The sequence below is a fragment of the Agelaius tricolor genome, unplaced genomic scaffold, assembly GCF_023055355.1.
Source record: "Agelaius tricolor isolate 1412-34295 unplaced genomic scaffold, bAgeTri1.0.p SCAF_4, whole genome shotgun sequence".
NCBI classification, from domain to species: Eukaryota; Metazoa; Chordata; class Aves; order Passeriformes; family Icteridae; genus Agelaius; species Agelaius tricolor.
The window spans coordinates 892,719-918,397 of NW_027269264.1; positions in this window are offsets into that span (position 1 = coordinate 892,719).

The window sequence follows — 25,679 nt, forward strand, 5'->3', positions numbered from 1 at the left end:
TGAACGTGAAGAACAGAGTGCTGAGCCTGCAGAAATGCTGAAAACCTTTGTTGCCCCTCACCCTGAGAAAAGACATCATCTGAAACCAAGAGCATGAGCCGGGAGTCGGCAGAGAGTCGAGATTAGGATGGAGCCCAATGTTCCCACCAAGACGGGACCTCCAGCTCTGCTCCTAGTGGACAAAACTGTGCATGTCTGCCTCCTCCGAGTCACCCTGGGAGAGACGATGGAGGCTGCAGACCCCTCAGGCTTCCCAATCTTGAGATGATCACTTTTAATAAAGATATTAAAAGGAGAAAAAGTCTTCTGCTCTGTTTATTTCGAGAGGGATAGGAAATGCCCTTGTGACCTGACATGCCTGCAGGCCACCCTTGCAGCAGAGCATGGTCACCTGTGCTCTCACTTTCCTCCTACTGTTCCTCACGTTTCCAAGTAAAAAGCCAGGCACTGTGGTCTCAGGAACTGGGATGATGGGCAATCCACAGAATAGAAGAGAAGCATTTATCATCTTGTATTATATGATCACAGAACCATAGAATCACAGAATCAATAAGGTTGGAAAAGACCTTGGAGATCATCAGTTCCAACCTCTGACTTAACACCATCGTGTCAACTAAACCATGGCACTGAGTGCCATGTCCAGTCACCTCCAGGGACAGTAACTTTACCACCTCCCTGGGCAGTCCATCCCAGTGCCCAACCCCTGTTTCTACACAGAATTTTTTCTTACACCCAGCCTAAACCTCCTCTGGCACAGCTTAAGAGACTCTGTCCTCTCATCCTGTCACTGGTGGCCTGGGAGAAGAGACCAAACCCCACTTGCGTATGCCCTCCTTTCAGAGACTTGTAGAGAGTGATAAGGTCACCTCTGAGTCTCCTTTTTTCCAGGCTAAACAACCCCAGCTCCCTCAGTCGTTCCTCACAGGGCTTGTGTTCCAAGCCCCTCACCAGCCTTGTTGCTCTCCTCTGGACATGCTCAAGTGACTCAACGTCCTTCCCAAACTGAGGGGCCCAGACCTGTACACAGCACTCAGGGTGTGGCCTCACCAGTGCTGAGTACAGAGGAGAATGACCTCCCTGTTCCTGCTGGCCGCACTACTCCTGATACAGGCCAGGATGCCCTTGGCCTTCTTGGCCATGTGAGCTTGCTACTGGCTCTTCAATCTGCTGTCAAAGAGTACCCCCAGGTCCTTCTCTGCCTGGGCACTATCCAGCTACTCTGTCCCAGCCTGTCGTGCTGCAGGGGGTTATTGTGGCCAAAGTGTAGAACCTGGAACTTGGTCTTGTTAAATTTCATATTGCTGGACTCAGCCCATCTACCCAGCCTGTCCAGCTCCCTCTGCAGAGCCCTTCTACCCTCCAGCAGATCCACACACGCTCCCAGCTTGGTGTCATCTGCAAATTTGCTGCTGGCAGACTCCATCCCCTCATCCAGATCACCAATGAAGATGTTAAACAGGACCAGCCCCAGCACAGACCCCTGAGGGACACCCCTCAGGGTGAGCAGCCACCAGCTGGATGCAGCACCGTTCACCACCACCCTCCGGGCCCAGCCATCCAGCCAGTTCCTAACCCAGCAAAGAGTGCTCCTGTCCAAGCCATGGGCTGCCAGCTTTTCCAGGAGTGTGCTGTGGGAGATGATGTCAAAGGCTCTGCTGAAGTCCAGGCAGACACATCCACAGCCTTTCCTGTATCTAGGTGGGTCACATGGTATCAAAAGGAGATCAGGGTGGTCAGGCAGGACCTGCCCTTCCCAAACCCATGCTGCCTGGGTCTGATCTCCTGGCTGTCCTGTAGGTGTCATTTGATCACACTCAAGATGATCTGCTCCATAACCTTGCCAGGCCCTGAGGGCAGGCTGACAGGTCAGGCTGTAGATCATGGAATCATAGAATATCCTGGGCTGGAAGGAATCCAGAAGGATCATCAGAGACCAACTCCTTACCTTACACAGGATATATGAAGAGTCACACAATGTACCTGAGAGTCTTTTCCAAACATTTCTTGAACTGTCTCAGGCTGGTGCTGTGACAGCTTTCCTGGGGAGCCTGTTCTGGTGCCCAAACATCCTCTGGGTGAAGAACTTTTCCTGATATCCAACCTAAACCTCCCCTGACACAGCTTCAGGCCATTCCCTTGGGTCCTGTCACTGGTCACTGGTCACAGAGCAGAGATCAGTGCCTGCCCCTCCTCTTCCCCTCACAAGGAAGCTGTAACTGCAGTGAGGTGTCCCCTCAGTGTCCCCTTCTCCAGGCTGAACAGACCAAGTGACCTCAGCCACTCCTCAAACGGCTTCACCTCAAGGCCCTTCTTTGGACACTCTCTAACAGCTCAATGTCTTTTTTGTGTTGTGGCACCCAGAACTGCCCCCATCACTGGAGGTGAGGCTGCCCCAGAGCAGAGCAGAGCAGGACAATCCCCTCCCTTTCCTGGCTGTGATGCTGTGCCTGATGCCCCCCAGGACATGGGGGCCCTCCTGGCTGCCAGGGCACTGCTGGCTCATGTTCCAGTTGTCATTGTCCAGGATAGCCAGACTCTTTCTGCAGAAGCTTTTTCCTTCCTCTCTCTCCCCACTCCTCGCTAACTACACCTTCTGGATTCTTCAGCATCCAAATGATGTTTCACAGCTGGAAAGATGTGTGGGCTGCAGACAAAACCACCCCACTGTCCAAATAGACTTTATTGTTTCTTGCATGAGCAATGCATTGATTTTAGTTTGAAGGTTTCTTCCTAAGAAAATTAATGTCTATAAATATAAGCTCTCTGATAAAATGTGTAATGTTCAGCATCACAGGAACCAAGTTTAATTAATTAAAAGGGAGTCTGTTTTTCTTGATTTGAGAACAGCAGGAAGAGAACAGGAGGCAGAGAGCTGAAAATGCTCCTGTCTGGCAATGAATAATGCACAGCATGAGGAAGAGGGAAGTTGAAACGCTGGATTATAATGTGTGAATTTTTTGAGCTGTGCAGTTATTTGCTGACCTTTTCCACCAGGGCTTCACTGCCATTACAGGACATCCAAATAGGATGTGTAGTAAGGTAAATGTGCTCTCAGTGTTAGAGGACTGCACCTCCCTTATAAACATTGTCCTTATATGCTGCTTAAGCTATTTAAAGTGGTTGTGATTAAGATCACCAAATATAAAGCTACCATATATTCCACTCCATGATGTCATCTGTCCTTTAGTTTGGGGACCATAATGAGATGTATCAAGCACATCAGGAATTATATGTATAGGGAAGTCCTAAAAGATTTCACTGAAATCATAATTTTTTAGGCTTTTGAATCACTCTGTAATATTTAGTGTAATCTCCACTGCAGAATGAGCACTGGAGGGGGCACTGACGCAATGTATTGTGGTGTCCAGGGAAAGAAATGCAGGTTTTACTGACACTGCTGGCATTGTAAGCTGGCATTACTGAATCTGACAAAGAAGTTTGTGGGCCAAAGAGAAATGTATGTGTTCTGTTCCTGCTTGACAACAAGTTATGCTGAAAGTTTTAGAGCAATGGTGGCTGTGATGAGAAGTGTCACAGGATGGGGACCTAACACAGATGCAGGGTTTGGTGCTGATGAGAACATTCTAAGCAAGAGGGGCTTCCAAATCTGTGCTAATATGTGGCATCATGGATGCAGGAATGGCTCTTTTCAGCTGACAATTTAGACTTGTTCAGGCAGCTTTGACAACAGAGAATTTATAGAATGGGAAGCTCTTGGCACTGCTGAGGATCATCCTGCATGAAGGCAGGAAAAGGATGCTCGTTAGTGTGATAGAAAGAAAAATAACAAGCTGTTGCTCCTCCATGCCTGTTGTGTCCCAGGCAGGCATTCCAGCTCAGCAGCTCTGGCCCGGCCCACTGGCAGCCCATGAGCTTCAGAGGGATGCCAGAGAGACCTGGAGCTGATGCCAGAGACCCTCTGTGGGGTGGAGATGTGCTGTCCTCATCTCCAGATCCAGTTCCAAGCCCAGGGAGGAATCCAGCCTGGCTGAAGGGCAATAAAGAAGGTAGTGCAGCTCCTTCATTATAGCATGATTTAGGGTAAGAAACAGAAAAGGCTTCACCTTCTCTTTTCCTCTGGATTTAGGCTGCCCATGTGAAAGGAGAGTGAGGCTGGGTGTCTCACTTAGGCACACAGCATTCCTGAGTATGTCATCTCTGTGGCACTAGAGAAAGAAGCCTACAGTGGGAAGCAACCTAAAGGCCAATAATTCTTGATTTTGTTACAAGAGGATGCTGCTTGTCATCTAAATCTCCCGTTAAATGAAAGAGTCTGCAACATCCTGATGAGTGTAAACAATGTTGAGTACACAGTGTCTTACTCCTTTTCACCTTGAGAGCCACTGCACTTAATTTATTTGTTAACATTTTGTGAAGAGAGCAGAAGAAAAGCACTACATAAAGCCAGAATCCGTTTCTTTTAGTGCAGCAGATGTGGAAAAGTCAGCATTGGCAAATCATAGGTGGACCTTAATTTTTTCCAATATGCCAAGGTAAAACAAGCCCTATTACTTTGCTCAGGGCTGTGGAAAAAATTAAGAAAGGTTAATAATTAAATGTCTACTCCTGATCCTGCAGTATATCCTTCAAATATCTGGAAGATGTAAAGAGGCTGCAACCCAGGGACATAGTCCTGATCACCCTTACTGACCTGGGCGCTTTTTGCCCAGGCAAATAAACATTATTGAACATGACTTCAGAATAAACTTTACCCTTGTACAGGAAGAGACTGGCAGACAGAAGTTAAAGTTTAGATAATCTTTTGCTACCTCTCATTCAATAAAACAATATTTGTTTTATTGAGGAAGATGAGAAGTAATATTGCATGTTCATGAAATACACAAAACAGGCTCTTAGTTGTTACACAAAAATGCAGCAACTTGAATTACACTGAATGATTTTGACAAAATTTTGAAATCTAGAGGATTTAAAGTTTTCTGACAGCTTTCTGCAGTCAGTTATGGCTGAGTCAGCCAATAGCACTATGTTGTGTGTTTGGGGAAGATAACTTTAACCCATATTGAAAAACAGGAAGGAAGGGGGAAAAAAAAGCAGCTGCTGATTTTTCACTCTGCCACAACATGTCATAGCTCCCCTGAACAAAACTAGTAGATGCAGTGGGAAAGGAACAGAAATTGATACCTGTGCTCAGCTTGTCCAAAGCTGAGAGGGTTTAACCATTAATAATTACTATTATGCCCCAAGGAAATAATTGCCCCTGTTATCACATGGTTTAGGAGAGTTTTCATTTTTAGGCTGTGAAGAATATGATGTGAAAGTGGCTTTTTAGGCAGAGCTTTGGTGAGGGGTTTGGGAAATTCTGAATCACCCCCAAAATAACATGAGGACTAGGAGAAGACTGTAGGAGAGGGAGAGGGCAGGGTGTTTTCAGACCCACTGCATCTCTCTAGCAGTGTGCTCTGCTCCAGTCCACAGTTTTCCACAGTAGTGAAATTTTGTCAGCCACCACTTCCCTCAGCGCACACAAGCATGCCAAGTACCTGTTGTGGTGGCAGCCGTAATAAATTTAGTGCCACTTAAAAAAAAAGGCATCAGAAAAATCATTGTCAATAGAAGTGAGCAAGAAAAGGCAAGGGAATTTGAAGCTGGGAGTTTTTGTGAGGTCTTCTTTCTTTTCTACACCCCCACCTCCCACACCTCCCCCATCACTTTATAGCAATATAGGCACATATTTTAAAACATGCACTTTTTTCTGTCTGTTATCAGACATTTCAACAACACTGCTAGCAACATCAGCCTGACAGGGCTAAATTGGATGAGATGTTCTGCTGGTACAAACTGGCACAGCTCTGTTTAAACCAATGGACTTGTTTCAGTTCTGAGACTTTTTCTTCTCTAGAAATCACCCTCTCATTTCATACCTCCCACAGTAAGAGAAATCAGGCAGGGATTTTTGGGTTTGCTCCGGGAGACCCTGCAAACAGAGGCACGACAAGAGAGACCTCCCACTGGTAAAGATTAACCCTCAAGCCCATTGCTTTTGGTGTCACTGCCTGCTTGTGCAGTGCCCTTGTGCATGGGGCCCTGAGGCTGTTGCTCCTGAGGGGCTCTTGAGAATTAAAGACTTTGTACTTGCATTTTGGCAGCGCTAGCAAACCTTAAGCCAGGAGGCTTCAACACCCTAGGCATTGCACAAACATGGACTGGGACTCAAGTTGCAAAATAACCTTCTCTGTCATACCCAACACTCTGCAAAAATTATCTAGTTTTCACTGACAAGCAGTCCTCTAAGCTGTCAAACTCTGCCTCACATGTTCGGCACTCAAAATTAAAAATCTTAAATAAAACGGGTATTTTAGAAAGACAAATATATTCTAGAGATGAGAAAAGCTATTTTTACGTATCTAATTAGTCACACTTGGGAGTAATAATAGAACTACTTGGGTTATGCTAAGTTATTAATACTATGCAAAATACAAGATATCGGTTGTGTCATCATCTTTTTTTTTTTATCACTAGACCACAATTTCATCAAACAATAATTTGTCATGTAAATTTTTTCCCCCGTAATTTTACCTCTCATATGTTAAGGTGCAAATGTACTCATGCTAGAGGAGCAGGAAGGAGCAGAAATTCTATCAGGAATTGAGATGCCAGGTGAGAACCCCACACTGGTTGGAGAGCACTGAGCACAGGAGCTGGTGATTTCTCAAAGATGCCAACTTGGAAGTACAATTGTTTGCTGCTGACCCCTGAAAACCAGAAGTGCTTGCACTAACTGTTGCCTTCTCTATTAAGGAATCAACCAGCTCAGCTGGAGAGGGTGGTGCTGTTGGGCTGGAATCCTGTCACACTGGGAGAAGGGCTCCAGCTGAAGTGCCTAGCCCCTCAGGTGCACTTGCTGCTCATGCTGCTGCAGTGTGATGGACAGGACAGAGATGCTGGAGAGTCCTTGGCTGGCCTGCTCCTGGTTTTTTGGGCAAGCTGAAAGCCCCAGTTGCAGGACAAGTGCAATGGAGAAAGACACAGAGACAGACCTGTTTTGGCACAGACTGGTCAGGCAGTGAGATGTCTTGTGCCTGGAGAGAAGGGTACTGCCCCAGGCACTGACCAGGGGGGAATCAGGAGGTGCATGCACACAGACCCCAGCCCTCAAGATCAAATCAGTCCTCCCATGTCACACCATGGAATATATACTCTGTTGTGTCTGGGGAGACAGATTTAGTAACAGTGGACTTTTTTTTCTTGGTGTTTAGTTTAGCATTCAACCCTCTGTACTGCAAAAAATATTCCTCTTCTTTCTCTGAAATAATGTGTGTGAGTTTAAATAGATATTTATGCCTTTCAACAGATTTTAATTGCATTTTTATATATGCATATGTATGCATGTATATATTCTCCTTACTAAGGCAACCATATTCCTTGTAAAGATATATTTGCTCCATTTAGTGGGCTAGATTGTGTCTTTCCCAAACAGGTGATGACCTTCAAACAGGGTCCCATGATCCAAAACTACACCCTGCTGCTCAAACATTTGTTGACATGCAGTCAACCTGCCAGTTGCCTTCCCCCTTCTTACACTTTCAACCCCCTTTAACAGGAATTAGAACATCACCATGTCCCCGACTGCCACTGCCCCAGAGCTCTGTAGTCCCTTTGGATGCTCTCCAGCTTTCCCAGCACTGTCATTGGTGTCTACACTTAAGAACATCATGGAGTAGTAGTCAGGGGCTCAGGCAAGCTCTGGCAGTCCCCCCAACACCCAGATCCAGGTCCCCAGCAAGCTGGGGTAGGTCAGGCTGGCAGTGGTGCCACTGTCCCCTGGTGCAGGGAGTCACCTGCTGCTGGCACTGCTGCCCCGTCGGGGCTCACCGAGGTCAGGCTCAGCTGGCCCAAACCTCACCTGAAAGCACGGCCCGTTTCCTCAGCCTTGAGGGCAGTGACCAAATTCCTCAGAGAACTTGTGCATACCCCATCCCTGGAATTGTTGAAGGTTCAGGCTGGATAGGGCTCAGAAAAACCTGATCTAGTGGAAGGTGTCCTGTCCGGTTCGGCTGTCTGTCTGTGCTGAGTTCCCACAGTGTCCCTGCCCATGGCAGGGGAGTTTGAACTAGAGAGTCTTCAAGGTCCCTTCTCAGCCCATATCACTCTATTGCACTACAGTTCTATGATTTTATGAACTTATAGCATAGTTGCTATAAGTTGCTACCTTTGGATAGAGCAGAAGTCATCCCTTACTTTTTCCAGAGGCTTACCAGATTTCCTTACCAGATTTCATCCCTTACTTTTTCCAGAGGCTGCTCTTGCTGTTCCACTGGGAACAGACCCTGCCTGCACCTGCATTGCAGCTGGGGCCTGGGGTTCTTGAAGCTGTCTCATGTCTGAGAAGATCCTGTCTATCTCTCTTAGTTCCACTGCATATTAATTTTCTTTAATTTTTTCTTTTTCTTTTCTTTTTCTTCTGTTTTTTTCTAATATGTGGGAGATGTTCTTGTCTTCTGTCACTATTTCTTTGTTACAAAGGGAATGACAAGGAAATTACCTTGGGTTCCTGCATGGTAAGAGATTTTGCATAAGCAGAAATCACTTATTCAGCATAATCTCCTAAGAACCTGCACAAAAGGCATTGGAAGCACATTAGAATAAAGTTGTCTTTGTCTAGCTAGCATGTGATTTTAGGGAAAAATTTATTTGCATACAGGGAAAACAAAAAGTCAGCATACCACTCAAAGCTGGTTGAAACCATGTTTCAGCTGAAAATAGCACTGCTAATTTCCCTGGAGTCTCAGTACTGACACACAACTCTGCCTTGGCATGTCTCCCTTGTTCTACACCTGGCTTTGAGCAGCAGTCTTAGTTGGGACTCCCTTGTTTTGGGGACAGAACTGGAGAGCTACATGTTTAAAGGAATATTTGCTAAGATACTGTAACCCCAAAGGGATCACAAAATCTATCAATAGAAAGACACCGTGCTCTCCATAGCCCACTCCCAAGGCTCCACTGCAGAGTGCACAGGCCCTTCCTTTGCCTCTTGGGTCTGGGCAGAGAGCTCACAGGGGTGTAAAATGCTGCAGAGTCGAGATTGATCAAGTGAAGCTTTACCTATGAGGATGGACTAGAAAAGAAATATTTCAAGACTTTACCCACATAAGCTGCCAAGTAAGCCTGACAGTATTAATGAGGCAAGCACAAATTTTCTCTCTGCTTTGGCAAGGCTGTTGGAAGACCTTTAGCATCACTTTTGTCCATCCAAAATTAGTATACCCTCCAAAGCAGATATACTCATGAAGACACCATGATGTCCATAAGGAAGATGAGGCCTGTTCATGGAAGAAACTTCTCTGAGCTCTGTTCAACAGCCTCCCAGAACTCAGTCACAACAGAGAATGAAAAAATTACAAATTACAAAACATAATCTCAAAACCCTCTCACCTTTGAGACTGCTATTACCTTGTGTTTCCTCATTTCCATCTTCCATCACAACTTTCAGACATGCTTTCTCTTGTTACCGTGTTACTAGAGCAGTTCATGCAGTGTCTGCTTGGCAAAGCTGTCACAAAAGGTTCAGTTTTTACCCAGGGACTCAGACATATAATTTTGCCATTTTGCTTGATGGGTGCAAACAAACAACTGCTGCCATCCCACTGACAAGTATGATGATCTGAATGTTTATCAGTCCAGGGACAGCAAACTGCTCTTCCTAAAATAGCCAGTTATTGAAAGAAATTTATTAAGTAACCAGAAGCTGCTCTCTGCCTGCCACTGCGAGGAGGGGTGAGCCTTGTACAGCAGCAATGTGCCAGGCTAGTGCAAATCCACACCTATCACGGCAAAGTCTCCGTGACTCTTCACCAATCCACTACTGTTGTTTCTGGCTTGTGATAGCTGGAAATCTGATCTCCTTTTATTTTTAATACAGGTTCTCTTCCTCTTTTACTGGAGCATAAAAGGTAGGACAACTTGAATATTAAGGGCAAGAAATCACCCTATCTCCTAATGACCTGGTGCCAGCATTGGGTATGACCTTGGAAATTAAATATTTCCTTTCAGCTGCAATAACACATGTGGATATGTTTTTGTCCACAAAGATTACCTTACAGAAGATATTACATGAAACAGAATTTCTTGAGTGTTTAATTTTATTTTGTTTGATAGTATTTCTCTTCTTATATTAAAATTAGAGGATACATCCTTTTTACCGCCTCCAATTGAAATGTCATTATGTAACATTTTTTGTTATCATCCTAGTGACTAAAATAGTTGGAAAATCCCCTGCCACTGCTCAAGTGTGTATGCCAGGAGTAGAGGAGAAAGGCAAGTAGAATTGGCTAGTGCTTTCACAGTACACACTTGCATCTTCAAAAGACAGGAATATACCAATGCCAGGTATCAAAATGCTGATAAGATAAACATTTTGTTCCCTGATGGCCAAAGACTTCGAGTCCCTGCACCATCAGTAGGATTTTTATTTTAAATATCCAGTAGGATGGTTATTTGAAACTTGGTCACAGTTTATGTTCTTAAATTTGATTTTAAAAGCAACATTATTCTAATAATCATCACTGTGGTAAGTGTAGGCTCTTCATATTTGTTAAACATGACTTTTAAACACTTTTGTTGTCAAGGAGAGACCTGTTTTGATGCCTGCATGGATAGATAGTCTCACTCAGAATATGCTGTCTAAAGCCAGGACTGTTTGCTTTAAGCACATGTGCTTCAAGAACAGTCTGGAGCTGTGGCAAACTGTGTATTTCCCCTCCCAGACAGTCCCAGCTCTGCACCCACCACGTCACCCTATAGCATGAGCTTCCCTCTGAGAGCTGGTATGGAGATGCTGGCCACATCCCTGTCCCTTGGGACTCTCCACGAAGATGAAGGATGAGCTATCATTGTTATCTGTAATCCTGGACTGAAGGGCTACATCCTGCCCAAATCCTGGCCTCCACAGTTCTAGTTAGATACAATATTCCTTCTCCTGTCCCAGTAGTTAAGCTGGGTCCACTGTCCACAGGGACAGAGTTGCAGCATTTCCCTACAGAAATCAGAGGAAGCCACAGGCAGTGTGTCAGGCACAGCAGCTCCTCTGAGGCATTTCCCTGCACAATGCAAGTATGCGTGCTGCCCACCCAGGTGCACTGGCATCAGATCTCATAAATCTAAAATAATTTCAGCTCTTTGTACATGGGACACTTGTTTTCCTGGGTCTTCAACATGCTGGTCTTTTTATTTTTGTTCTTGGTATTATAATTAACACACCTATCCTCACGCACAGGCTGTACTTTGTATCTTGCACCTCACAGCTGTCAATTGTTATTTTCATGGTAGCATGGCATTTTATGAGATTGTGTTGGCTCCTAGGTAGGAAATTCAATTGGGACTGCCTGGAATGAAACTGTTATTGAGATAGTCTCTTCCCAATTATTACATCTCCAGACAGAATTTGTAACCCACAAGCACAGTGTCCACTTTCCTTACACTGTGAGTAGCGTGGTGGACTTAGAGAACACCCTTAGAGGTTCCTTCCTCCTCCTTCAAGGAGGAGGCTCTAAGGGTGTTGACCTTAAATGCAGCTTGCTGTTGTGCTGCTAAAGGCGAGAAGTTACTGATAGAATCTCCAATTTTAATGTTTCATTTACCATTCAAAGAGCAGTGGTTTAATGAAAGTGCTTTTTATGCCACAGGACCAAGCAGATTAAACTAACCTTACATAAATGGATGTCCTTTCCCATTTTGATCATTGAAAGCTTGCAGAAGCTCTTTTCTGCCAAAAGAGATAACATACATCTCTTCTATGAAGAGGGTTTTTATTTTGTTGAGGGAACGGATCTCCTGTTATTCAAAGGAAAATACTCATCAATAATCAGCTTTTATTTTTTTCTGTGAATGTACTTAATGATGCTGGTTGAAAGCCAGTCTCCTCTGAGACAACTTGAAGTCAGCTCGTTCACATGCAGAAGTAACACTCTACTGTATGACTAATTAATTTCCTAATTAGCAGCTGGCAAACTATTATTATTTTTAATTAAATCATCCACCAAGGCTCATTGTGAAACAAGAAACTCTTTGTCATTAATACAAAAGTTAGATCCTGACATTTATATGTTATCCCAGCTAACATAAAAGGCGAGCCCTCCAGAGCTCTATGAGGCCTGTGCACCACAGACCATGCATCTGTGTTCACACAGAAGTGTTTGTGTGCAAATGCCCTTACACTGACACATGCTGATCTGCACACAACACACACACACAGGCTCATACGTGCATTTTTCAGTATGGTTTTCAGCTCATGTATATTCTGAATGTTTCCTTCATGTGGTTCAGTACCTATGTAGCTATAAATCAGCTTAATGTCTATAGTTACGCCCAGGAATGTCTGTATGTTCTCCTTCACGTTTATTAAATGTGAAATTTTCCAAGGTAAGGTTTGCTTTATGGCACATGAGCAGTAATCTGTGTCAACAGGTGCAGTCGGAGTTGAAAGCAGAGTGAGGATCTTGACTGAATTCAATCTGTTGATCCTAACACACTCTGTTTTTGCAGCTGTGCTGCTTTACAAACTTGCTGCGTCACATAAGTACCATATAAATATAACTTACTGAGAAGTATGAGAGACCGTACGTCCTCGAGCAACTGAAGAGTTATTAATAGTGGAGTGGTCTACAGCAGCCAAGCTGTATTAGACAAGATCAAGTCTGCCTGAAACCCAGCAAGTGGAAATGTTCTGGGGGATTTATTCCTGTGCAGGAAAAAGCAGTTAGAGGAGCGGCACTGGTTCCTTCACTGGAAGGAAAATGAATTCTAGAGAAACAGGCATAAGAAGCAAAAACCAGAGTCACACACCAGCCCTGTCTACCATTTGCTTTTGTTTTCTTCAGCCTTTTGCATTGTAGATGTCTCCTGAGGCTGAGGGAAACGGGTCCATATCACCGTGGGAGGAAGGCACCTGTCGCCTGCAGAGTGCTCAGCGGTGCTGCAAGACTGGGGCAGGCTCTCCTGCAGAGCCCAAAGATCAGCCAAAGGAGAGGAATGGCAGCTGAAAAATAGAGTCATCTCCTTTCCCAATAACCTCTTCTTGCCTGCCTACCCTCATGTGTGCCCTGCCTGCTCACCCCATCTGACATGCAGACTCCACTCTGCTGCCAGGGTGCTGTGCCACTGCTTACTCAGCTGTGTTCCAGCTGGGTCCTGAAATGGCTTCGGGGTTTCCAGTGCCACCAGGGTGTAAAGCATCCTTATAAGCCTACAAATGCCACTAATACTGGTTTGAGGAGTGGGAAGCAGGGACAATTTTAGAGTAAAAACAGTGGGGTTTACAAAGTTTTTTATCCTGAGACCTATCCCAAGCAAGGAATGGCTAGGAAGGTGACCATGAGCAGTGGTTTGGGCCCACCATAGCTCCCAGCTGAGCTATACATAGACTGCCTGTCCCAAACCTCTGGACGCTTTCCATCTGCATCAGGCATGCAGCATCTGGGCAATGCCACAGCACTGTGGTTCAGCATGGAAAATTCAGGCTTTAAGTAATGTCAGGCTGAGCTTTCTGCTGGGACAGCTTCATTGAAGGAAATTGTTAACTGTAGTGGTGGCTTTCCTAACAGCCCGGTGAAGCTGTAAGGCCATGCTTGGAGAAGTGGGGGCAGGCAGGGCTGAGTCCCTGTCCCATTCCCACATGGAGAAAGGTTTTCTTGCCCCTCCCATCCCCCCAGGTAATGTTGCATAAGGGATTTACATCTGCCCAAAGTTCTTTGTGAGATATGAGCAGCTCATTATTTTTAATAGCTCTGACATCATTATCAGTCATGGATTTACCAAAAGGATAATGGGCTGTTGTTTGTCACTGCCTCTAGCATTAACCCCGTGGTGTTAATGGGCACACCCAGTCATATAACGTAAGCAATTACACAGCCTCCATCTTTACCTTAAGGCTACAGTCCACATTTTTTAAATCATCCTCAGCTCTTGTGTCTCTAACTTGTACTGGAAACATCACCTGCTCTCGAGGCACCTTCCTAATGGGTGTTATGAAAATATCTCCTCTTTCTCAAACACAAAATTCTTTCGTGGCTGAGAAAGAGGAGAATTTTCTTCTTTGTCTTAAATGCCAGAAGACGTTGAAATTTTCAGTTGATCAGTAGATGCAAGAATATTGTTTCTGGGATTTTTTTTATTTTTAAGCTAATATCCCCTAAACTTCCACCCCTAATCAATTTTCAACATATTTAATTTTTAAAAATAAATAAATAAACTATTTCCAGGTCTATTTACTCTAATCAAAATCAGAGTACACATTGGCATTTGAGTGGTACTTTTAATCTATTTTTCTCCTTATGTAATGACACACGTCTCTGTTCAATTAGGTGACTCATCATACACTTCAACAGTAGAGTCCTCTGAAAAACAGAGCATAATGCATTCCTAACAGTTACATACTTCTTAAAAAAAAAAAGTTATAGTCAACCAAGATTGATAGAAACAAATAAGGTTCAGTCCCACTTATATAATTTAAAATAGTGTGGTCTATTTCACCACAGCACTCATTTTAAAAATGGTAGCACCACTTGTGATTCATAGGAGTATGAATCCTGTCACATAATTACACATTTAATTCCATTTCGCCACCTACATACATCACCTTGCTTTTCACCTATATTGTTAATTCTTTCTTACTTCACCCAGGCTAATGTGGTCCCAGAGCTCTTCTAAAGTAGTAACAAAGACATGCGTGCATATTTATTTATTTATTTCATATTGATTGATTGATTGATTGATTGATTGATATACTGTGCTTCTACACTGCCAGTTTTTTCTGAAATTCATTGCATAGGTAGGTAGCAAAAAAAAGTCTCACTCTGCTAAACATACAGCAGAGAGGTCTAGCAGGAGAGATGCATTTTGCAGTATCTGGGAGGGAATCAGTGCCTTTGGGAGATTTGGATCCTCTTGCTTTTCAGTTTGTCCCAGCATGAGGGAACCTGCAGCCACAGCCAGGCTGTATCACGGGGCAAACCCTGTGATACCAATGCTATCTCACAACCAGTCATCAGATTGCTCAGTTAGTTTGGCTCTTCTGAGGAATCAGGAATCAGAAACTGTTTTATGGGAATATTCTTTCATAAAAGAATAAGGTGTGCCTGCTGGCCAAGAGCCATAGGAAAGTTGTTATCCAAACCCAGGAGACTGGGTGTTGCCATTGTCAGTATCAGCCCCCTCAACATCTCAAGACAAACCTCACAGGCCTTGGGAATCTACATTTGGGCTTTAGTTTTAAACAGCCTGAGAAATCTGAGCACCTGGCTGACATTCCCGTGTTGCTCCCAGGGGCTGAAATCAAAGTATGCTGCCCAGCACACCATCCAGCAGGCTCATTTCCAGGTGCAAGGCATTGCAAACCTGTGGGACACTCAGTGTGGACCTCTGTGGCATAGCTGTGCATCTGGAGGAAAGGGACACAACTTTTAGTTTGCTGCAACGTGAAAAGCAGTGCTTCCACAACTTTGAGATTTACGTGTTCGCTGTGTGTATAAGGAATTGAGAGGGACAATGTATGATGTCAGCTTAAGATTTGCCATAAGAAAGACACAATAAAAGTCAGACCCAGCCATAAGTCTTTGATCTAGATTAAAAAGATTAAAAGATTAAAAACATTTCAAAGCAGTGACAAGTTCTAAGACATTTACTTTAAAATAATAGCTCATTCTTATTTTAAGCAGTTGATGCAACAATGGTACAATACTATAAAGAGTTCAGATGACAAGCAATGTTAGGGCTAACCATGTGTGGAGGAAGTTGCCAAAATATCCACAAATATAAAAATTACAAGTATCAGAGCAGTTCAGGAGATCTGTACAATGGATTTGAGCAATCCTGTCTGCACTGGATTATTTCCACAGAAATAATACTGGAATTTTTTTCCCCACTAATAGACAGCTCCTATTTGAATTACTTATTTGTTCATATCCTGTGTAATGAATTGACATGTTATTCAGATTCAAGATGTAGGAACGAGTTCTACTCTTCTCTTGGCGCATTCACTAAAGCTGATTTATCCTGTGTGTTGCTCTTGAGCAGTGTCTTTGGCTATCCCTTTGGCTATCCCTTTGGCTATCCCTTTTCCCATGGCATTGCTTCCCAAGGCCCTCTATGACTTGTGCTCAGGGATTGCCATCTTGACACCCACACAGAAGGGAAGGAAGGAATGGCAGCAAGCCAACAGCACTGGTTGATCATCCTGTTGCAGATGCACAACTGCACAGTTTCCATACTTCCTCTGATGCACAAATATTGGCATTTGGAAGAAAGCAGTTAAGAGAAGTTCAATTTAATAAAGCTGATAAACTGATCACACTTATTCACAAAGCATTAGTAACTTACTGTACTGTCATATGCTAGAAATTTTTGCAGCCACTTGCACTACTAATAAGAATTTTTGGAGTCAGAGCTGAAACTGTAGTTATCATTCACACTCATATTCTCAGAGTAGAAACATCATAGCACTGAAGTACCACATAATCTCTGGAGCTTTACTTTAATTATTCAAATGTTTACCTCACCTGCAATTTACTCTCTTTCCTACACCACATAAAATAGATTAAGCTTAGGCACAGGCTAAATATGTCTTTTCTTTTGAACCACAGAAAGTTAGATCAAGACATTTGGATGTAACATTCTTGTCATTTATATTTTCCATAACATAAGAAGAAATAATGTGAACTTCAACAAATACATCTAGTAACTCAAACTCATCAAGCGTCTTGGGGATAAATTTCTACATTTTAAAAAAAGAGTAGCTGACAAATTTCACCCAAGCTGGCTGCAGTGAGGTTTATTCCTATTAGAACAAATCAAGCGAAACTGATCAAATCAGGTTGTTTGCTACATTACTGGCTTAAGGAAATGTTATCTGTTTTTACCAAAAGTAATTCTTCAAGTCTCATTATCAATCAAATTAAATTGTGCATCAGTGGAGATGGTAGGAAAGCTAAAGATCAGTGTTTAAATCAGCAGCTCTCTAGTCTACAGTTCATCCAGAAACCAGCCTACCTTGCACACAAAATCCATCACTGGACTAAAGGAAGCTAAACTGCACAAAACAGAACATCTTCACTGAGTAATCACTTGAGGAGTGCCCAACATGAGCATCACAGCAAGGCTGAATCAGAACTAGACAGCTGGAGATCGAGTCTTTCCAGTGGAAGGAATCTTCACCCTTATTTCAATTCTTGAAGTCATTGTTGTGCTTAGATGATCTGTGAAATTGTCAGCTTCCAGATTTTAATGGTTGTTATTGCTGCTTGGATAAAATTCTGCACAATGGCACAAACTGTGCAATGCTGACAAGATACAGAATTCAATATATATATGTGTATATATATATAATTTTACCCAAGATACAAAGGCCCATTTACAGGAGATGATTACTCAGTGGAGTTTCACTACAGAACTAGACTAGGGAATAACATAGAAAATTAGAGCAGAAAAGTCATCAGATGTAGTTTTGTGCATGTGAGTAGATGAAGGGACAGGAAGCATCACCAGCAGCTTCCTGCAGAGTGTGCCTTTAATGATGCAGAAAGTAGTGAAATCACCGGTCAGAAAAAAGGGGAAGAATGCTGAAGTTACGGTAGATACAGGAAGCAGAACTACTATTCTAATGATTCACTTCTTTTAAAAATTGAAAGAACTGTTTCAAAACAATAAAATAGATTTTGACTGTGTGAGTTTTAGGACATGTTTTGACACACCTGTGATAGAAGATCAATTTATTAAGTACAATGCAATGGATAAAGAAATCGCTCTCTAGAATTCAAACAGCTAATGTCCCAACTGAGCAGAATGTGAGAGATGGAAGAGCTTTCACTGCTGCAATGTCATGCTTGGTAATTTTAACAAACAAACAAACAAACAAACAAACAAATTGAACAAGAATAGAGCTGAAGTGCCAAAACAGTGAAAGGCAGTAGAGCTTCTGAGGGAAGAAATTCCATAGGAATACTGTGTGGAAGACTTTGGCAAAGAGGAGTGACATATCACAACAACAGAAAAACAAGGAAACCCTCCCCCTGCAACACACAAAAACCCCAAACAAAACAACAAACCCAAACCCTCAATAATTAGATGGAATTAATAGATCCACAGAAAGATAAATCCACACAATGTACAGGTCACAGAAGATGGTAATGGCTGAGAAAAAAAAGAAAAGATTGAGTACTGCACTTCTAACCATGTGATGCAGTTAAGAAAGGCCAACTACTTCAAAGAGAAGTGGAAATACACTATCCAGGAGTATGTGTTGTGGTTTGCCTCCTGTCAACAGGTAAACCCCACACAGCTGCTTGCTCACTCCCCACCAGTGGGACTGAGGAGAGAACTGGAAAGTTAAAAAAGCTAGAAAACCTGGGGATTGAGATAAAGGCAGGTTACTAGAAAAAGCAGAAGTTGCCCATGAAAGCAAAGCAAAACAAGGAATTCATTCCCTGCTTCCCATGGCAGCAAGTGTTCATCCATCTTCAGGAGAGCAGGGCCACATCTTGTGTAATGGTGACTTGGGAAGACAAACACAAACATGGCTTCAAACATCCCCCCTGCCCTTCCTCCTACTTCACTCCACTTTCTCTTCTGAGCATGGCAGTCTGGAATGTCCCTTGGGTCAGCTGGGTTCAGCTGTTCCAGCTGTGTGCTCTCCCAACTCCTTGTGCACCCCCAGCCTGGTTGCTGATGTGGTTGGTTGAGAAGCAGAAAAAGCCTTGGCTCTGTGTGAGATCTGTTTGGCAATAACAAAAACATCCCTGTGTTATCAACACTGTTCAGAACAAATCCAAAACACAGCCCTACTGGGAAGAAATTTAACTCCATCCCATGCAAAACCAGTGCAGTATGGAAATACCTACCTCTGTTTAGAGCTCCTCCTCTCCATTCAGCAGGGACCCATTCAGGACATGGATATTCCAGTGCTTTGTGTGTCAACATGTACATCATGTTGTACCAGATCTGCATATTTCATGTCAGCTCAATGGGTGTCCATTGTTTTTGGCAAGCTGCCTCCTGAATGAAGATTTTAGGCATTGATTTGTGTACTGATCAAACCATGATGGTCAGTAAAAACAAAGGTATCTGCTCATTTGTTATTTACCTGTGATGTTCTTTCCATTACTGGCTGCAGTACTAGTGCCAGATGAGTTTCATGAAGTGCTGCATGTCATCAGGAAAAGGCTTCACTGATAAGAAAACCCACCTGCCATATGAGCTGAGCTTTGCAGTATAGCACACACATTAGAAAATTTCACAGCCTAAACACAGTGTGGCACAGGCAATTTCTTGGAGGAAAAAAAAGAGGAAAAGAGCACCACACCTTTCTAAAGCACCCAGAAGGCAAGCTGTCAAGAAACTAGAAATCACCCCCAGCTATGTGAGCCTGTAATTGAAGTGCCTCAGGCTTTTTACTCCTGGGCTACCCAAGGTCTTGGAGCCCTGCCAAGAGAGGGCTTTATTTTACCATGAGAAAATATGTGCAGAGACATCAGCCATGAACTGATCTGGGCCTGTAACTAGGGTTCACAGCTGTGTGGTACAGAGCAGGCAGAATAACAGAACCATTTGTTTGCCTTCAGGAAGTGCCTGGCCTGGACCTTCCTTCCCTGTGAAGTGAGACTGTGCCATCATCAAATAAGCCCTCAGGAAACTTCCAAGAGGCATCTGTTCTGATTTAACCTCATTATTACAGTATGATCCACAGCTACCACATCAATGCCCAATTGATCTAGTTTCACAGTACCACCTTATTATCTTGCAGATGCCTGTAAGCAACACCATACTATTGCACCAACTTAGCAGAACACAGAAAGACAGTGAGACAGAAGAAAACAGAATTTTTTTGTCTGACCCCAAAATCCAGCTTTCAGATGTGACTGCTGTGATTGATTCTCAGCTCCCTCCATAGGGGGAAGATTGAGTAAAATAATTACACACATTCTCTGAGCATTTTTCCTCCTAAAATGAAGAAAATACAGCAGAACAATCACTTATTTATCTGTACAAAGAGAAGCAACTGATAATAGATTCAGGCAAACCCTGTCCTGTCTCCCCCTCTATAGTTACTTGTAGGCACTTTCTTTCATACAATGTATTTTTCTGAGGTTTTATGTTATCATTGCTAAATAAATGGTGACCCAATATTTACCTCAGTAAGTAGCTCTGAGAGCTTTGCAATTTTTACAGCATTCCTGTAGGAGTGTTCTAGACCAAAGCAGGTTGTTCCACTTGTAGTGGACTTTTGCTACATCAGAACCCATTGCATTCCTCTCTTGTGCCTGCAGCTGCTATTTTGGTTAACAAGATATGCTCTGACATAAAAGAGCCTGAAGAGTAACATTGTGCTTTTGCAAAGGCAGGGGGCTTGATGCTCAATTTTGTGTAGAATAACTTCCCAATTAACAGCTTTAGTGGAACACAACAAAAATTATCAGCTCTTCTTAATCCCTTCTGAAAAGAAAGTTTCTATATGCCTATGTAACAATTGCCAAAATCAGCTGAGGACTCTTTGCTCACTTTGTGTGGCAGGTACATGTGGCTGTCCAACTGCAAAGTGTGTGGGACACACAATCTCTGTGCAGCCCCAAAATTTAGCACACCTATTTAGATATTCTCTAGATATGTTCTACACTAGATATATTCTACACAAACAAGAAATTGTGAATTAAGGAATCAAGTGCCAGGTTGGCTGGGTGTAATTCCTTGACCTGAGCTACCTGGAGGCTCTGAAGGGTGTTCGAGCAGGCATTTGGCTTTGAACTCTGGTGGACATTTGTGCTGGGCAGTAGACATGGATGGTGTTTTCAAAGTAGGATGTGTAAATGTGTTAGACAGCAAGCTGTTAGTGGTGATCAGCAGATTAGGAACCCTGTCTATGTCACCTAGGAAAAATTCATGCCTTTTGTTGGTCCACAGAGAAAAAAAAATCACTATTTCTTAGCTGTGTGTAGGGATAGAGAGCACTTCCAGTACATGTGGAACCACAATCTTCAAAACAATATATATTTTTAGTAGATTCTAAGTTTTCCTTGTAGCCTTTCAATACCTTTTTTTCATTAAAAAAGAGGGAGACAGAATTTTTGCAAGGGGAGTTAATGATAGGACAAGGGCGGGGGGGGATGTTTTTAAACTAAAAGAGAAGAGATTTAGCGTGGGTGCTAAGAACAAATTCTTTACTGAGGAAGTGGTGAGACACTGGCACAGGCTGCTCAGAGATGTTGTCATTGCTCCCTCACTGAAAGTGTTCAAGGCCAGGTTGGATGGGGCTTTGAGCAACTTGGTTGCTGTTGGGGTTTGGAACCAGGCGATCTTTGAGATCACTTCCAACCTAAACTATGATTCTAGTATTCAGTGATTCACTAGATGTATTCCCAAGATAGCCAAAAAGAGCTTTGTGTTTTTTCAGCCATGCTAGGCTGGCACTGAATTACAGCAGAGGCAGTCCTCACACTTGACAAAAGCTTGTAAGGAAGCTGGGACACCTGATACCAGGTTAAGTTGGCCATAAAGCACCTAGATTTACCCTTTACCTTGGCCAGCTAAGTATATGGTAAATCAGACTCCACACACAGATTGGAGCGTCTAGAAAAGAACTGAAACTTATACCCATCAGCTTTCTACCACAGCATAACCAGCAGCTTTGCCTTGGGGAAGAAAGTACTTAAAGAATGTGGTTACGTGGTGATTAAAATACAAAATTCAATTATATGGCAGGCTTAGAACTCAACTGGACAAAGATTTGGTAACAAGTTCATGTTAACAAAAACATAAATTTGATGGCTCCTGTCCTGGAAGGGTGGAAGTGGGGCTTGAAGTCAAAGCTTTCCTGGTCAAGAGCATTTCTGGGGAGAAAGGCTTTGTGCATGTAACATTGCTCAGATTTGCAAAGCACCTGATCTGCAGCAAGCGACTGCCACTACAGTCCTGGAGTTCAGCCCTGGAACCAGCAGCCATGCACAAACCAGCCTGGCAGACACAGCTGTGTGTGAAAATCTGGCAGGCAAAGGGCTTTTGATGCAGAAGATTTTAAGTTGTCACTAATTACAGAAGCTTTTTCTATCCCCATTACATCCAGAGCACATATTACAAGAGATAATTGCTTCTGGAATGCAATTAGCCTGTAAAATTGTTATATTAAGAGCAATGCATTAATAAAATGTTTATTCTGGGCTTTTAAACAGTGATAGCTTTCTGAAAAAGGAGTTGCTCTGTGTTCAATGCTGATGTATATATATGTTCCTTTTTTTTAGAAAATAATTTAGTGACTGGTTCCCAATATGCTGTGATAATTGTCTGTTCTCTACTGTGATCTTTCTCTTGCTCCACCAACTGAGTCTTCGCTCAGCAGTGTGAGTATATTTGATCCAAGCTGCACTGCAGGAAAAAGATAAATACTTGTTCTGGTTAAGAAGAGTGGAAATGCACAGTATTTTCTACTGATATTGAAGATTTGCTTTACTATTTTTTAGCAGGAAAAAAATATCTGCTTAGGAACATGACTCATATTGCAGGCAAGGAGTAGTTTACAGCTGGCAGCTTCCCTCCATTTAGTGCTGTCCACTGTGGAACGAAGGAGAAACATGAAATTCTCGCTCCCAGTTTCTCAGAAGAGGGCAAATGTGGCATCAGGTCTCAGCTGAGCCCGCAGTAGTACTTGGCGCTCAAATCCATAAATGCATTAAAGTAGATGTCACTTAAGCTGGGAAAGTAGGGGGAGGAGAAGGAGGAGGAGGAAGAAATGGAGGAGAAGAAGAAAAAGGAATTATTTGTGTAGCCATTGAGGAATGTTACTGTGATACAATTAGCAGATGTATCTCTCTGCTCTTAGCTAGAGGAGTATTTTAAAAGGAACTAAAAGACACTGTAGAAGGTATGAGGAGTAGGAAACATGTTGCATAATTTATAAGAACAGGGAATGATGTATTTAGCCTAAAAAAAAGTCAATCTTTCATTTTCCCAGAAGAAGGACTAATGCAGGCATTATTATTTTAATAGGGTTCTTAAAAAACTCTTGTTATTACTGAGTAAATATGTATTTCTAAAGACTGTGAAATAACTATAAAACTGTCATTTCCTATGAGGAATGACTTCAAGGTGCAAGCACAGCCTCTTCTATCTCTCCTTCACACACTGTTGCTCTGTTCTAACCCCAGCCCTCTGGCCCCCACCATATGCTGTTCACACATTCTTTCTTAAGCCAAAACATAGTGTCTCATTGAGACACCAGCCCAACTGGGCCAGGAAAGGACTTTCCTGGACAGTCTAATGATTAGCCCCAGCTAAACTGCCCAGGTGTGGACATATCAGTGCCTCTTACAGTCCTGTGCAGACCATAGCATGCTGTCTCTTCCAGCATGCCCAGTCAGTGCCCTGTGGTGCCTAACTCCTGCTCCCATTGCAGTTTCCTTGGCGTTTTCTAGTGCCAGCTGTGTTGGATTTCCCAGACTGCTTACCATGCTGTTGTTTATTTGCCAGAGCTGGAATAATTTCACTCCTAGCTGAGTCAAAAACTTCACTGAAGCGTCTCTGCTCCAGTGGGGTCCTCAGTGGAGAGTAAGCACAACAGGTAGAATTTCATAAGCAACCCACACAAAGCTCCCACAGAAACCAAAGGTACTTTCTGGGATACATTGTAGAGTCTGCCTAGTGAGGAAACCTGTGATAAATATAACAACAAATTGCTGCTTAATGAGTAAGACTTCATTTGGCAGAAAGGATTCTTCCACTGACTTCATTGGCATAAACACTGAAGGTGTGGGAAGCCTTGTAATGGAGAGGGTGAGGAAGACGGGGAGGAAGGCTGGGGTGGGGCTGTGGTCTAGCAGCAAATAGCCAAGCACATCCTTCAATGTTTTCATAACCTGAATAAGTTAATGCATTTTCATAGAAGGACAGGAAAATGCCTAAACCAAATACAGTCTTTTCAATGTTACAGATGCAGAGGAATAAAATGTGTTTACTGCATATTATTCCTATAGGAAATAAATGCATTTCTACAGAAAGAAAATGGTACTGCAAATATTTTCTATGGCAAATCCATACAGAGCAACTGATTTTGAATGGCAAAATTTATTATTAAAGGGGGGAAAAAAGGAAGTTTCCAGAAGATCTTGTGTGAGAAATACTGAGCAATATTGTATTTAGAAAATAGATGCTAAAGATGCTAAAGAAGAGATGAAACCCCCACTGCTCCTAGTCATGATGCAGTTGGCTAGTGGCTTGGGAAATCTCAGTTCTTGCAGGTTGAAGTGGAACCAGGGGGTGAAATTTTCTCTTCAGTGGGGAAGTCTGTGCAGGGAAGGTGAAGCTGCCCCACAGTGCCTGGTGTCCTTGCAGACATCAGTGTCCTTCCCTGCTCTCAGGCAGTTTGCTCTGTTTGCACTTGGTTAGCATGAATACAAATTGACAGCACTCATTCCAGGTCTGTGTGTTGTGGAAGGCTGAAATAATAGCACATAGGCCTGAAAAACAGGAAATCTAATTACTGGAACGTTGCAATTAATATAATAGGTGATTGAGAGTGCACCTGGTAAACAGCTAGATAATGGGCCAGTGAGGAGGATGTCTGGAGTTCATCAAAGGGCTGTCTGAGGCCTCCACAGGGCACCTGAGGTATTTTATGACAAAGACATCCAAATATAGCACTTGAGGATCTACAGCATAAACTGAACACATGGTGCTGCTAATGACAGGTGCTGGAGTACGTGCTTCACCTAAGGATAAAATAATTACCTGGTTAAAAACACGTGCTAAATGCATGCTAGATGGTAACAACAAAAATACATGATGTAAAGCATCAAGGATTCATTAAACCCAAGTCCTGGGGAGCCAGGGATGTGGCGAGTGCTTCCATGGCACTCGCCTCCTTCACCAAAACCCAAGTGCTGAAGGTTGCTCAGATGTGGCAGGATATCAGTGCCCAGTGCCCAAGCAGTTGGTTCCTCGCATCTCTGGTAGGCAAGTGGGACCCCATCCAAAAAACCTCAAAGCCATGCAGCTTTGGCTGTCTCCTCCATAAAGCACCTCAGGTGGAGAGGGAAGGGAAGGGAAGGGAAGGGAAGGGAAGGGAAGGGAAGGGAAGGGAAGGGAAGGGAAGGGAAGGGAAGGGAAGGGAAGGGAAGGGAAGGGAAGGGAAGGGAAGGGAAGGGAAGGGAAGGGAAGGGAAGGGAAGGGAAGGGAAGGGAAGGGAAGGGAAGGGAAGGGAAGGGAAGGGAAGGGAAGGGAAGGGAAGGGGGCTGCAGGGGAGGGGAGGGAGCTGCCCTGCCATTGACCTGGTACAATTAGTCACTGCTGGGGCAGCTCCTTTCTGCCAGTGGATGTGAGAGGAAGGAGGGGAGGACCGAGCTGGAAAAACACACAAAGGCAGAGCTGTGCACAGCCAGACAGGGTTAATCTCAGTGGGACTTAGGCTTCTTCCCCTGCCTGCACCCCTAGAAACTTCAGAAAACTCCGACTACAACACATGCAATCAAATAAAGACACATAAATAAATATAAACACACATGCACAACAAAGAATTATTTATGCAGGCACAGCAGAAGAGAATTTTTGCAACAATATGAGCTCTGGTGTCAGAGTCAGAGCTGCCAGGGCACAGCCACATCACGCACAGGAGAGCGTCAGCCTGCCCATGGGGATTTTGGTGAAATATGGGCTTAGACCGTGGTAAAGCAATAGGGTGTTTGTTGCCA